The sequence below is a fragment of the Spermophilus citellus genome, assembly GCF_964194105.1.
Source record: "Spermophilus citellus genome assembly, chromosome: 3".
In the NCBI taxonomy this organism is placed as follows: Eukaryota; Metazoa; Chordata; class Mammalia; order Rodentia; family Sciuridae; genus Spermophilus; species Spermophilus citellus.
In genome coordinates, this window is record NC_138184.1 from 118,868,905 (window position 1) to 118,885,725 (window position 16,821).

The following is a 16,821-nucleotide window of genomic DNA, read 5'->3' on the forward strand; positions in this document are numbered from 1 at the left end:
GTTGAACTTTTGAGAGGATTTTGCAAGGCTAAAGCATTATGAGATACTACAAAGGCACTGTTGTAAATTCATCTTTCTTTCAAATAGTACTATTGAGTGTTATTTTTATTTTCCTTTAAGATGCAAATTAGATTATGAGATTTCATGCTTAAAAAACTAATCTATGGAAAAAAAGAGGTCAAGCTCTGATTGTACCCAAAGAAATATGGGTAGATCATTCCTGGATATCATTACTGCACATATAGATACTATTAGCACCCATGTCATAATTTTCAGAATAATTTAATTGGGGTAAGTTCTGTTATCAGTTTGTTTATTCAGGAGCCCCAGGAAGGTGAAGGAGCTTTAGTCATCATCTCCTCCGGAAGGGATTCCTGGCTCGAGCATTTCTTTGTGTTGCCTGGGGTTACCTTGCCATTGACTAGATTTCTTTAACAGCATCTTTCCTGGCCTGGCCTCTGCTCACAGTATTGTTTCCATTTTGATTTGATTATCTCAGGGAAGAGCCTCTCTACCACATAGAGAACCAATGTCAGGGAGAGACTTACTGCTCTTTGAAAGTGTGGTTATTGGTGCCATTGGGTCTATTTAATGAAGCCCAATGTTTATATACAGACAGAGTGCTCCAAGTAATGGCAGATGCAGAGAAATGATACCTACTTCCAGCAACAGTCACTTCTGCTATAGTCTGAATGATGATATCATGTTGAAACTTAATCCCCAATGTATCAGTATTAAGAGTCTTTGGGAAGTGATTAAGTAATGAGGGTCCTGTTGGATAGTATTAGCACCTTTATGGAAGGGCTTGAGGTTGAAGGGAGTATGTTCTTGAACATCTGCTTTTTTGCCATGTAAGAGCATAGAATTCCTTTCCTTTGGAGGATGCAGAACAAGGCATCATCTTGGAAGCCGACACTCACTAGATACCAGATGTCAATACTTCCAGTGCCATAACTTGGACTTCTTAGCCTCTAGAACCAGGAGAAATAATTTTTATTTTTTATAAATTGATAGATTTGTGGTATTTTGTTACAGCAAGCATTTAAAGACTAAGACAACTTCTTTTCCTTTCCATTTCCAGTGTCGTTTTTACTTGTTCTACTTCTTCCCTAGTAGTTGTAAGCTGCTGTTTGCCTTTTAAAATATAAATTAGATCTTCCATTCCCTTGTTCCAATAAACTTGGCATCAAATACAGAGGTTTGACCTACACAATCAGGCTCTAGACCTGACCTCAAACCCTTCTAACTATCCTCTTGCCTTCTCTTTTCCAGACTCACCAGCTCCTCAGTGTCCTCTGAGTATACCAGGAAGGACTTTTTCTTCTTGATCTTCTCTCTGCCTTTTCCTTGAATCTGTACAGGTACTTTTCTATCTTTGAGATTTCTTAAGATTCCTGTCTTTTAGATTTCTGATCAGATGTCTCTTATTCTTTACATTCCTGATTTCTTATTCTGTTATTTTCTCCATAGAGCTTGGTGGTACCTGATTTTATCTTACAATTTTATTTGCTTTCTATTTCATTTCTCTCTCAATCACAATGTAAGTTTTAGGACAGGAGAAACTTTATTCTGTTTATTGTCATATTCCAGGAACCTGTAATAGGTGTAGAGGTACCTATTAACTATTTTTTTTTTGGATGACTGTATCAGCAAATGAATGAATGGGAGAAAAAGAATTGCAACACATTAGGTTGATTTTAGTTAGAGAGGAGTTTTTGCTTGGTGTGACTTTTTCTTTAAGCAGCCTATTACACATGGCTACACATTGACCTACAGCAGTAGGGGGGAATCCATGTAGTCACTTCTTTTCTCAAGATATGTCCTTTCTGTCCACCTCTGTACTTCCAATTCAGGCTTCTATTGACTCCTGTAAGTAAATTTCTACTTTATCAAGAAGAGGAAATCTGAGTCTATACTTTTCATTCCTTCCTCTTTTAGATTAAAAAAACAAGTACAATGCATACACATTCCTGATGTCTAAAATCACTGAAGGTAGTTTTCATTTCAGTAATTTTTCTAAGAAAAGAGATTCAAATGTTTAGAAATTGTTTCCAATATATCCTGAAATTTGGCTATGTAACTGTGGAAGCATAGGAATGGTGCTCTAAAGTTGTCCACATTCAAATCTATAAAAAATATTACTTTGTATCACAAAAATGATTTTGTGAATGTTTTTAAGGATCTTGAAATAAAGGGAGTATCCTGAATTATATGGTGTGTCCAGTGTTACCACAAAAGCCTTTGGAAGGCAGTTAGCAGAGAGATGTGACAATAGAAGCAGAGGTCAATGTGATGTGATGGAGGGATCATGGATCAAGCAATGCAGGTAGCTTTTATAATCTGAGAAACTGAAAGAAGTACTTAACCCTAGAGCTTCCAGAGGGAATGCATTCCTGTCAACACCTAATTTTAGTCCAGCAGAACCCATTTCATAATTTTGAACTTCAGAACTATAATACAATAAATTTGAGTTGCGTTAAGCCATTTAGTTTTCAGTAATTTGTTACAGTAACATTAATATAGGAATTGCACTTCTTCTGCCACCTTTCAAACCTCAGTTGGATGGGCAAAGAGACAATTCTGGAAGGATCACCACGCAGGGGGAGCCATAGGTACAGTTCAAGCTACTGCTGGTGGGTGACAGCGGCACCGGGAAGACAATGTTTGTGAAAAGCCACCTGACCCACGAGTTCGAGAATTACCTAGCCACCCTGGGCATGAAGGTCCACCCACTCGTGTTCCACACCAACAAAAAGCCATCAAGTTTGACGTCTGGGACACGTCAGGCCAGGAGAAATTTGCCAGCCTGCAGGACGGCTACTACATCTAAGCCCAGTGTGCTGTTATAATGCTTGATGTGACATTAAGAGTTACTTACAAGAATGTGCCTAAGTGGCATTAAGGTCTGGTACAAATGTGAGAAAACATCCCTATTATGTTGTGTGGCAACAAAGTGGACATTAAGGACAGAAAAGTGAAGGCAAAATCTATTGTCTGCCACCAGAAAAAAAAATCTTGAGTACTGTGATATCTCCGCCCAAAGTAACAACTTTGAAAAGCCTTTCCTCTGGCTTCCTAGAAAGCTCACTGGAGATCCTGACTTGGAGTTTGTTGTCATGCCTGCTCTTGCCCCACCAGACCTTGTCATGGACCTTGCTTTGGCAACTCAGACAACTGCTCTACCAGATGAGGATGATGACCTGTGAGAAAATGAAGCTGGAGCCCTGCGTCAGAAGTCTAGTTTTATAAGGCAACTGTTCTGTGATGTTAGTGGTGCTGCATGTGTGCCACCTTACTACAATCTAGCGAAGCAGACCTGTGCTTCATTTGTGGAATGCTGCAGGAGATGAATGGGCTTTGGAGCGAATGTGGCAGTTAAAAAAATACCTTCAGTTTTTGAACCTGCATATTTAGCTGTTTGGAATGCAGTTGTTTCTTTCTTGAGTTTAGAATATGACTGCAATAGTTATATCACCATATTCAGTGGTGACTCTTGTTTGTTACTGTCATTCCCATTCCTTTTTGTTTAGAATCAGAATAAAGTTGTATTTCAAATTAAAAAACCCACATTAAGATAATCACATAAAATATTGTAAATAATGTCATAATATTAACAAAACAAACATTCTTCAACTGCTTCTTTCAGACAGAGAAGGAAAATAACTAAAGTGTGTATAATAGTGATCTGTCTACACATACATCAGCCTTCCTCGATTTGTGCTTTTGTTTTCTAACAGGCTAAGAGCACCACACCAATCCTTAGTCTAAAACATTATCCTTTAGACCAAGATTCTTCCAATTCTTTATCCTTTGCAAATCTTTATATCCAGTACTTGATATGACATATTTTCCATGTTCCTCTTCACCAACTTGGGTCTTGATCCAAGTAAACAGAGTCCAGGAGCTATATCTCATCAATTTGAACATCAGAAAACTATGTAAATATTCCTGTTACCATATTTCCTCTTTCAGCTATAGACACTCTTGAATATCAAAGTATAGTTAAGTTGAACTGGACTTACCTTGTTTCTCCTGTCATTGAAATTCAGACTTCTGGTCCACCTACAGTTTGTTCTGGTGGTGAACATCTCATCGACTTAACATAATAAAATCATCATGTCACTTTCTTGCATACCACTTTTGAATCATTCTGCATTTTCTAGGATCAACTTCAACATTCCTAATGTATCCTCAAAAGTTTGTGTGATCTAAGTCCAGCCTAGATACTTGACTTCATCTGGCTTCACTTTGGGGCTTTTTATGCTCCAACTACACTGACTTTCTTTCTTTTCCTCTTATATGCTATAGTTTGGATCTTGAAGGTTCCCCAAAGGCCTGTGGGTTAAAGACTTTGTCCTAACAGTGATGGTATTAGGAGCTGTTGAAACATTTAAAAGGTGGGGTCTACCAGAAAGCCTTTAGGTCATTGCGGGTGTACTTGTGAAGGGGACTATGGAATCTTGGCCTCCTTTGCTTTCTATCTTTTCACCTCCTCGCCAAGAGGTGGAGCAGTTCTGTTTCACTGTGATATACTGTTTCATCCATTGCAATAGACCAATGAATTATGGGCCAGAATCTCCAAAACTGTGAGCCAAAATAAGTCTTCTCTTTTTATAGGTTTATTACCTCAGGTATTTGTTATAGTAACAGAAATCTGGCTAGCACATTGAGTTAAAATATCCTCAACTCAGGGTCTTTGTTTCTGAAATTTTCTCTGCTTGGAATGTCTTCCTCTCATTATTTTCCCCTGCTTACTATTTTGTACTTCAATTTTCTGATAAAAGTCATTATTCAAACTGTTAGGTCTTCGAGTTACATTCACTCTTTGCATGCTATATGTTTCCTTTGAGGTACTAATCCCAGTTTTAATGAATTAATTATTTTATTTATGATGTGCTTCCTCTGCTGTTAAAGACAAACACTGTATCTGTCCTTGTCCTTTCTTTGCACCTATTAGCAGAGTACCTATATCTAGAAGCATTAAAAAATGCAGATCATGTATGCTTTTTTGTGTCTTCTGTCTCTGAAACTTTATTTTGCTGTGGGCACAATCTAACTCATGGCATTTATTACTACAAGATTATACTTTAGATTTCTTTTCGTCTCAAGGCCTCAGATTCCTCTGTTAATTATTTCATCATGATATTCCATTATGCTAACTACTATGCAATATTCTCATATAATTTGAAATGACAGAAGAAAAGTGAAATAAAGGCAAAAAATCTTTAAAAGATTCACATGGAATGAACCAACTTATATAGATTCAAAATACTTTTAATTCATTCTTTTATCCAGTAGTAATTGTTCTCTATATTTGCATAAATAATAAATACATATTTTCCATGTAAGAATATTCTGCATATAGAAATATTTTAACAATTGATTGAAAGGAAGCCAGTCTATTAATTTCCTATGTGTAGGCAATTTCATCATTATAAAATTGGCTCTGGTTGTGGAATTTTTTGCCTTCTATAATATTTTGCATACCAATAATATTGCTATAATATTTTTATATGCTAAAGGTGTTATTTCAAATGGTCAATTTTTTCTTGTTAAACTCTTGTTTTCTGTTGCTGTGTTAAATATTCAGAGCTAAGTTGAAAAAAATTTACAATTTGCTAATTTAAATATCAAATCACACTTAACTAGATTATGATATCTTTTGTTGTAGTACAAAGAAATCTCAAAGGCTGTTTTTTACAGCAAAATTGGCAAATTAGTAAACAATGTTCTTTTAAATAGCTTTCTAAAAGAATTTCTTACTAGATCTGAAGCCAGCTTTGATAGTGATGAAAGTAAATTTTCCTAGCCAACTGTTTCATTGCTTAATTTGTCTTATAATTAAAATGCACACCCTCATATTTAATCTACCCTTTCTCTGCCACAGCCATTTCTTCTTTCTCTTATTTCATGTAATAATAATACTTGCTTTTTTCTTTGTAATAGACATTAATGGTAGTTTGGGGAAATTTTTATCACAATAGCATGTCACTGTTCTCCTTCCAGTAGAAATTATTCTGGGTTTTCTTCCAGTCTTGAAATATAGCTATATAGTTTATCTCACTCCATTTCATACATAACTTGAAAGACAGATTGTATTTTTAATGATTTATGTATATTCACATTGCAATTTCCTTCATACTCAAGATGTAATTTATGGTATCTGATTGAAGGGCACCTTCAACTAGTTGTTCCTCTTGTGGAATAATGTAGATATTTGCTACTTTTCCAATGAGTTGAACACCAGATACTCAAATAGAAGGGTCTGAATTTAAATATCTTAAGTTTTTAAAGGCAGCTAAGTTTAGTTTATCATATAAAGGATCTTGATAGTGTTTGTCTTTAAATATTTTGATATATCTTTCTGCTATACTAGAATGTCACTAATACTGAGGGCTTTGATATTGATATATCTTTCTGCTATAGTAGAATGTCACTAATACTGAGGGCTTTGATATTGAGATTCAGCCTATTGCTTTTTTGTGAAAAAGCACTAATATACTGAAATCCAAGGAAGCAAGCTGGGATGGAAAAGGGAGATAAAACATCTAATACTTTTACCTCTCACATTTGACTCACAAGTTAATCCCATATGAGTTAATTTTTTTATTAATGCCTTAACCTGGTTATATTTCTAATAGGTTCAAGGAATTCTTCCACATGGCATCATGATCAAGTATTGCTAGCATGCAGTGTAGTTTTAAAAAATGCAAATGAAAAATCATTGGTTCCTGGAAAAATCATTCTGGATTTTAACAGAAATACACCTGGGGAAGTTTATTCATGAAACTTTTATTAATTATTATAGCAATTTGTTTTTATCATTTGTTTTTTTCTAATTACTGCTGTTTAATATAAGACTGATCTCCTAACTACCAAGTTACAATTAGTTGGTTCCAACTAGAAGTAACCATACATATCAATGAATGAATGGATAGCTTGCATAAAACAATGATTTCCAAACAATACTTGTATACAAACTCTATTAATACTTTCTATTAATAATACTTTCAGAAACCAGAAAGTATTATTCCTTTTTTTCTTCCTGAACATGTAAATCCATAGATCTACATCTTAAATGAACCTCTGGCCGTGTCCATCAAAAACTTGCTCTGGAAGAACTTAGTTTTGTCGGAGTTAACTTGCTATCTCTCTAATCTCTGCTTTCTACACCTCACTCTCTTGACTCTCTTGACCCCAAGAGGATGGGAATTCCTTCCTTTGGAGGCTCCCATCTTGTTTGTTACCCAGCTCTCCACCTACCTGGCTCTCTTTTAAGTCATCCATCTGCTGGGTTTTGTTTCAGACTCAATTTTGTGATAAAATCAAAAGCAAGAACGCATGGGTATAATTTTATTTCAATTCTTTGAAAAAAAATTATTGATACAAGGAAGAAAGTGAATTTCAAAAGTTGAAGACAATTTATGTGAAGATTATAAAACTGTTGAAATTTCTTTATATGTATAATGACAAGGAAATTCATTTTATACATTCTGTCCTACTCTCAGTAATTTCAGTGCAGGATGCAGTTGTTCCTCAAATTCTCTTTAATCTGATTTTGTGTTAAATGATAGTTTAAGGGAAAATTTGAAAAAGGCATTTCTATAGGAAATTCTGGGTCTGTTTTGGGGGATGGGGATTGTTGTTGCAGGGGATTAGACCTCATACATGCTAGTGGCAAGGGCAAGTGCTCTGCCACTGAGCTGCATTCAGAGTCTTTCTTTACCTGCTTCTTTCAGAGCATGAAGCCACAGTTGAAGCACTTATTAAATGTGTGATTTGGGACCATTTGGAACCTTGGAGAACAGCTTTTAAATTTTTTTATTTAATGTTTTCTAAATTTACAATCAGTAGCTTTTAATTGCTGTCTAGCTTGTTTTTATGTCTTTCTTAAAATTTCAGTACAGAAAAAGGATTATGAGTATCTTTAGTTGTAAACATGACAAGTATAGACTTTCTGAATTCAGCAAAGTGTGGAAGTAATAGGGCAATAAATTACTGCTAAGTAGCGGGATTAAAAAAACACACAAACAAAACTAAACATTGTGTTGAAGAATCCTACTGTGATCCTTTCTTTTTTCTTTTCTTTTTTTATTTTTTGAATAATATATGTGCAATCATTCTCCTCGGAACGATCACAGCTTGAATTGAAATAATCGCTCTAATTTGTTTGGTGGGAAAAAAAAAATCACCCTCATTTATGTTGATAAAATGCAACTCATGGCAACTCCAATCTTGTGGTTTTAATGTGATTCAAAAAAGCTGTCTGCAATAAAGGAATGTATTAGAGATGCTAAAAGCTGATACCATTTTGTTTTTGTAAAGTTTTGGAATAATTTAGCTGATGGGGGAAATGTGCACTAGATTTTCTGATAAGTGATTTTCTATTCATTGAAATTTATTTCCACACCCAGAAACTTAATTTTGTGAAGACTCGTCACTCATGGGCTTCTGGTATTATGTGCTCAGTGTAATTGCAGTTTTCATGAAGCCTGCATGAATGGCAATAAAATGTTGTCATAGATCAATAAGTGAAGAAGCTGGTTTGTTTGACCAAAATAAAATATTTCTGTGGGGTCTAATTTCACTTTAGATTATTTCAAAAGACACTCAGAGACCAGAAACCAGGAAGGTAATTGATTATTTGGCATTAATGTGTACATAAAAAGTCTGAAACAATAGCTTGAACTTGAAAAATTCCAAGTTTCTAAAATGAGTACAAAAGTTATAACCCCTTGTTATTAACTCCAAAGCCCCACAAGTCAGGATGAGTACTTGGCCTTTCAGGCTTGGAGAATCAAGTGGTTCTGTCCAGACAACCCCACTTAAATGATGTATTTCCACTCCTTCTCCCATGGCAATGACATCCCTTCTACACTAATTTCCTTCTTATCTCGTTATGTTGTTACATAATTAACTTGTACATATGTTGAGGTTTCTGTCTTGCTCTTGAGAATGTAAATAAAATGGAACAGGAGTTTTTGTTTTTGTTTCCCTGTCATATGGTATTCAATAAATAGTCTTTGAATGAGTATTGAGACAAAAATATAGACCATCCATATATAGTCAAAAAGGGGTCTTGGAAAAGAAAAGGAGGAAGAGAAGATTATCTACAAGGACAGTTCCTTAGCAGTGCTTAGCAACATTCAACTTCAAAATGTTCTCTAAAAACACTCCTTCTCATGCGGACAAACTCTCACCCTCATCCTTGTGATTATACAGGCTTATAAATCACTTTTCTCCAGATTTGCTGAAGAAGACAAAATAGGAAAAGTTGATTGCCCCCCTTTGCGAATCCAATACCCCACCAATCATCTACAGGGATAGACCAAGCCCATAGAAAACAACAACAACAAAAAACCTAGACAACAGACACCCATTGGCATTCCTCTCTTGGGACCCTTCCCTCTTCAGGAGCTCTGCTTTCTTTTCTATTACTCTAATAAATACTGTTACTTTGCTCTGAACCTTGTATCCCTTGCATTCATTTAATTTACGAGACAAAGAACCCACCTGACATTCATGCTCTGTGTTGTAGTAGCAGTTCTTGTGGCTGTGTACCAGGAACACCCCTGAGTTTTAATTGGTTTTCAGTACTCAGGAATTACTGGGAGTCACCAGAGTAGTAGGTCTAAAGTGGAAAAAGAGCCCTAAGTGATGTTTGCTCAATTTCTCTTCCGAGGGAAAAGATGGTTCAGGGGTGATGGTGGCTTCTGCCTCAGGCTAGGCTATGGTACTGGGCCGGAATATCCCTGTGTGTCAAAGATCTGCCACCATCGGGAAGGCCCACCCTGTCCTGAAATACATGGAAAGTTCAGTTAGGGGACAGACCCTTTAGTTGGAAGAAAGGAGGATCTCTGTTCTTGTGAGCTTATTGTTCTGTGAGAAATTCTTGCAATTCATTGAACCTGAGGAGAGTATCCTGGGAACCTCTGAGTTAAAAATGTGGGTAACCAAGGGATCCATTATTTGTGATTGATGACTAAAATGGGGTCAATCTTTTGGGAATAGGTTCTTAAGCTGTGAGATGTGCACTAAATCCAGGTTGATAGTGTCATAAGTGAATTTAAGACAACCGGTTAGTGTCAGGAGAGTTGAAGAATTTGTTGTTTTGGGAAATACACACACACACACACACACACACACACACACACACACTAATCCAGGCACACCCACACCCACATTTGGTGTCAGAGTAAAGAGTTGGATGTAATGGGGGAAAGAAGTTATTTTTCCTACATAGACTCTAAGATTTCCATTTATATATATGATATCTTTTCTGTAATTATTAGGCCTTCATTTCTCTGTACTTTGTTCTGGATTTTTAAGTAAGGAAAAGTGATGCAACCAGTTTTTCTTATTTTTAGGATACATTTTGACATAATAACAAAAGCATGGAATATAATTTACTCTGATTCAGTTCCCAGCAGTTCCCCTCCCCCTCCTCCCTTCTTTTGTTCTCTTCCCTCGACTTTACTGATCTTTCTGCGATTTATTTATAGTTTTTTTTTAATTAGTATCTTGTGGATATGCTTGATGTTGAGATTCACTGTGGTATATTTGTGTATGTACACATGAAAATTTAGTTAGTTTTTGGTTTCTTTTGTTTTTCTTTTTAGCCCCGTGAGTCTTTAGAACACATTATGCAATTTCTCACCTTTTCTATAATATCTTCTAAGTTTAACAGATTATCCTAAGAAATATCAAATAACATATCACTGAACTTTTTGAGATATCAAATATATGTTTCTTCACCATCTCTTTTACTGTAGGTTTTTGCCTTAACATAAATATTTGAAATATTGCTTTTTAGTCTTTTCAGTTTAATTTGGGCAGTGTTGCTAAAATTCTGTTGTGTTAATACTGGCAGCAGATCTTCATCCACTTGAGGTTGAACAAAGTTTTGCTATCCTTTTTATTATGCAAAAATAATCAGAAAGTTAAACTGTGATTATTTTTAAATATTTTATTTAGTCTTTTAAAATATGCACAAATTTAAATAGATAAGAGGATTTTATTCTGAATTTTTGTGTAATGAAGGATGGTATATCATCACCATGGTTTAATTTGCCATTAAATGAAAAAAACATATTTTAATTTTTTCTATTGAGTAATTCCTGAGATCTGCCAAAAAATAAAGAATAAGTAAAACACTCTTGAATATTAACAGTTTAAAAGATGGCCTACAGTTTGAGGAGACATGAATAGATGTCTTCTTTTCCTATTTTTAAAAATTTTGATTTGTTATATATGACAGCAGAATGCATTACAATTCATATCACACATACAGAACACATTTTTTCATATCTCTGGTTATACACAAAGTAGACATATCCTTCTTGTCTTCTTACATGTACTTATCTATTCTCATAAGCCATCTGAGAAGTAAGTAAACTCTGTTCAATAACCAGAGGGAGTAGCTCTGATGGATGCATTTCCCTTTGGCTAGCTAAGGAGAACGTTTATTTTCCTGGGCCATAGATGTCCTGAGAGTCTGCAGAAAATTCAGAATTGATTCTTTTTCTTAAAGATAAAAACAATAAAAGGAGAGAGAAATAGAAACAAGCAAAAAATGAGTAGTAGTTTTAGGGATTCAAAAGATAGTACCTATTCAATCACCCCATGGTAAAGATTCCTTAGGTGATTTGAATTATTTGGGGGAAAAGATGCTTTTTTATCCAAATTCTTCAAAGATTTTAATTTCTTATTTAGGATAATCCAGTTGTGAATGTACACACACGTGTCCTGCATGTTCATATATGAGGATGCATTGCTTGTATTTGTTTCACGTTACTACTGTAAATCAACCAACCTGAAAACAACTAATCAGAAACTCATTTTCGTAAAAAACAATGAAAAGTATGCTTGAGTGCAAAACATTCCTGGGAATATACATTTTCACTTAAGGCTATTATTAGTAAAATATTTTAAAAATTACATACACACATATTTCATACTGAAGTATTATAATTTATTAAAAACATTTCTAAAAGTGCATTTCTAAAACTTACTTTTTCTCTTTCTTTCTTCCTTCCTTCCTTCCTTCCTTCCTTCCTTCCTTCCTTCCTTCCTTCCTTCCTTCCTTCCTTCCTGCAAGATTTTGCATTATCACCACTTCATAACGCTTCATATGATTAGCATCCATATTCAGAGAATATAAAAAAAGTTTCTAATGTTCTGTAGCACAGTAGAGTAACTATTGTTAACAACAACCAGGCTAATAGAGATGATTTTGAATATTATCAATATAAAGCAATGATATGTGTTTAATGTTATGAATACACCATTACCGATCTGGTCATTGTATTTATTGAAATGTCACACTGTACCGCATAAATATGTACAGGCACTATAACAACTAAAAATAATTTTAAATGATTTTAAATATTTCTTTATTTAAAAATGTTACTTAATACAATCATTTGAAAATGTTTTTCTGCTGAGAAGTAACACAAAATAGAGAAATTTCCACAGATAACATAAAGAATATATTTTTAGAAATATCAGTTTCTATCATTATACCTAAAATTAAAGTGATGTCTTAATATAGTTTACATTGTATTAATTTTTCCTATTTTGGGGTTTTCTTTCAGGACTAAAAGTCTTTAATTCTAAGCTGATAGCTGATAAAAATTGCTAGTTTAATTATGGAAAAGCTGAAGTACAGCAAAGTCTTATTAATTTAGAGTCTATTAATAAAGCATTTGAGATCATTTGAAAAGGAAGAGTGGTACTTATGCAATTTAGAGATAAACCACTTTTGTGAATAAGTTAAGAATAAATATAATTTTATAAGCATATACATTATTCTTTTTTGGGGGGGGCGCATACTGGGGATTGAAATCAGGGGTACTTGGTCACTGAGCCAATCCTCAACCCTATTTTTTATTTTATTTAGTGACAGGGTCTTCAGTTCCTTAGCACCTCGCTATTGCTGAGGCTGGCTTTGAACTCTCGATTGTCTATCTTAGCCTTCAGAGCCACTGGGATTTGAGGCTTGTGTCACCAAACCAGCTCAGGGATTTGCATTATTCTAAGAGAAGAAATTTTCATTCACATTAACATCACTTTGCTGAGTTAATTCCAAATAATGTTTTTGTAGTATAGATATAGTATATACATATTAGCATAATTCATTATACCATCTGTATATAATAATGTTTTTTAAATATGCAAACAAGTCTTCTAATGCCCAAAACAACAAAATATGGTCAAAACAATCACATAAAGTATAAAAATAAACAAGCAAATAAATAAATAAAAAGCAAAGCAAAACAAGAAGGGAAAGCAGAATTTATTAAACTTAGAAACCAAAAATTAAACAAAATCGTGAGCTGACCTAATTAAATTAAAATTATATATCTAGTTCAGCTAAATTTGCCTGTCTGAAGGAGGAAAGCAGAACAAGCTAATGGGGAGCTGAGGATTGAAACTTACAGGGTCTTCATGGAATCTCTTTTGAGCCATTGTTATTTTAAAATCTCATCTATTGCAGGTCTAGTATATAATCAATTAGCATTATAAAAATGCAAGAATCATTGAGGATTTTAGCCAAAAGACAAGGTAAGTTAAAAAATAAAACAAAGCAAATTTGTGTGTGTGTGTGTGTGTGTGTGTGTGTGTGTGTGTATTGATTCAAGGAGATTTTATATATATATATATAAAATCTCCTTGAATCAATCAGTACACATTCAAGTAAATAAAAAAAAATAACAAAATGCGAAATAACAGCAGGAAAAAGAAAAGGAAAAATCTTGGTGAAAATTTAGGAAATTAAATAGTATTTTCCACTCTGGTGGACAAAAATCAGTCATAAAGAAGAATGAAATTATGGTATTTGCCAGTAAATTGATAGAACTGAAGACTATCATGCTAAGTGAAATAGGCCAATCTCACAAAAAACAAAGGCCAAATGTTTTCTTTGAAGTGTGGATGTTAACACACAACATGGAGAAGGAGAGAAGAATAGAAGTTTATTGGATTAGACAAAGGGAAAGGAAGGGGATGGGAATAGGAACAACAGTAGAATGAATTGGACATAACTTTTCTGTGTTCATATATGAGTATATGACCAGTGAAATACTACATCATGTTCAACTACAAGAATGAGATCCTAATTAGAGTAAATTATACTCCATGTAAGTAAAATATGTCAAAATATATTAAGTTATCATGTATATCTAAAAAGAACAAATAAAAGTCTAAAAAATTAAAAATAATAACAACTTCAAGGCCAACCTTGGCAACTTTCCAATACTATGCAACACTGTGAATTAAATTTTAAAAATACACAAAAAAATTAAAACAAAGAAAATAAGGATAGTAAAAGTAAAAAAAAGCATGTATATACAAAATAGTATAATTGCCCATTAAGACAAACTTAATATAAGGAAAGGTTGTTAAAATTACTCATAGTGTTATAGGAATTTGGTAGATAAAATATAAACCTGCAGAACGGAGGGTTTACAGTATATGATGTGATAGTTTGAATGTTTTTTTTTCCATTTTGTGATTGAACACATGGCTTTGAAATATTGTATTCCCACATTCATTTGAGTCAAGATTTCTTTGGTTTTCCATTTCTTTTTTTATTGGTTGTTCATCACTGTGTTATTTTGTTTTATTTCTGAATTTTTCAATTTTCTTCCTATTATTAATTTCTAATTTCATACCATTGTGACCAGAAAATGTATTTTATATTTCAATCTTCTTAAAATGTTAAGGTATGCTATATGATCTCTCTTGGAGAATGTTCTATTAAGGCAAGATTGCAATAAATTACTGAGCAGGAGATAGAATCTTTATTGACCAGCTTGGCCATCCAGATCCACCAGCTGGTGGGCCAAAGGTTAGGCTGAAAGTCTATACCCTTAGACCCCCTCCTTGAGTTTGAGTACACCTTTTATAGTTCCAAACCATGTTAAAGCCTAAGTGGCTGTTGTTATGATTCAAAACCACAAACAAATGTCATGAGGTCTAAAATCATAAGTGGAATGGGCCAAAATGTCCCTAGTTGAGTACAAGTTACTAATAGCTAGACAGTCAATCTCAGACAGGGTACATTGTCCAAGAAAAATAGGAACCAAAGAGGGAACACTTTTACATTGTATAATAATGGCCATTTTGTGTTGCCAAACATGCTATGCTAAGCAACTGTTGATGGGTACAGAGGGGGGCTTTCCCTGGGAGAAGCATTTCTTACATGATGTGGAGTCTCAGGGCAAAATGGAGTCTGTTTGGTCATTGCCCACATAGCCTGAACCATAACAGTTCAATGTAAATTGAAATGAATGTATATTTTGCTTTTGGATGGAATGTTCTATGTATGTCCATCTTATCCTTATGACATAATATGTAGTTCAAGTCCAAAGTTGCCTTACTGACTTTCTGTCTGTACATTCTAAGTATTGTTGAACAAGAGGCAGTATACTCCCTTATTATTTTGTATTATTGCCTATTTCTCCCCTCAGGAACAATAAAGTATGGAAAAGAAATAAATAAAATACAGATTTGGTAAACCATGGCAATATTTTATTTGAGATAATATAGCAATAATCTCTGATTTCTTTTGGTTTTCGTTTGCATGGAATATTTTTTTTCCATTTATTCACCTTCAGATTCTTAAAACTAAAGTGGGTTTTATATATTATGTATCTGTTAACAAATTATTATAGCTACATTTATTTTTAGTATTTTTGTGTGTTAATTATCATTCTAGAGTTATAAGTGATTTATGAGCACCATTATAGTCCTAGAGTATTTTGAAATTGAATAGGTTTTTATCTTTACAAAGAGTTTTTTTTTTTTACTTTCATATGTTTAGGAAATATTATTATTAACATTATCATTGTCCTTATCATGTGTATTTTCATTTTACTCATCTATAGCTCCATGACTACATTTCATAATTAGAAAATCAGAATGAAAGGCATCAATGTAGTCTTTCTCCCTTATAGATCACTAATGTTCTCAAGAATGAGCATGGATCATTATTCATCCATTTTCCCTTTCTTCCCTTTAACAAAACAGCTTTCTTTTTTTTTTCTTTTTTTTTTAATTTTTTATTGATTATTTAAAGCATTACATAGCTCATGATATATCATCTTTCATACATTAGACTCAAATTGTGTTTTGAACTCCCATTTTCACCCCAAATATAGATTGCAGAATCACATCTGTTACATATTCACATTTTTACATAATGCCATATTAGTATCTGTTGTATTCTGCTACCTTTCCTAACCCCTACTATCACCCCTCCCCTCCCCTCCCCTAAAACAGCTTTCTTATTCTTTCCACAGTTAGAACTACCTACTCAACTTTTAGAAGCAGATAAGAGAACACTGAGCTAAGTCAATAGTATATTTTAAATCATTGCTTTCTTTTATTTCTTAAACTAATCATTGAAATTAGTCATAATGAGATATTAAAATACAATGATAATTAAGGATATTTTTATTGCTCAAAATATTATTTTACTTGTTGTTTTATTAAACCCAGAGAGTTCAGAATTTAAATTTCAATTTTTGTCCTAGATACATTTTAACTATGAATTTATTTTAACAATTGCAGGAGATATAAAAATGATATTATATTTAATTTGTGCACTACTATGCCTTTATATTGGGGCTGTTGTTTTTGCATAAGCCAGCTACTTAGCTACTATCATATTTGCTTGTATTTGTATGTGAAAACTCCTTATTTTCCTTTTCTTTGTATTTTCTTATTAGTTATAAAACTATTTAAATTGAGTACTATATTTGAATTCTTTAATATCATTTAGTAGATTTTCAAATTTGAAATTTAATTTTATAATATATT

The 16,821-nt window shown here is 33.6% G+C and overlaps 1 pseudogene across 1 annotated transcript; it reads left to right on the top strand.

The window, feature by feature from the left end:
- Positions 1 to 2,308: 2,308 nt before the first annotated feature.
- LOC308643419 (GTP-binding nuclear protein Ran-like) lies at positions 2,309 to 3,206 on the top strand (annotated as a pseudogene). Its single transcript has 2 exons — positions 2,309 to 2,326; positions 2,559 to 3,206. The product of its transcript is annotated as a GTP-binding nuclear protein Ran-like (transcript).
- Positions 3,207 to 16,821: the final 13,615 nt, after the last annotated feature.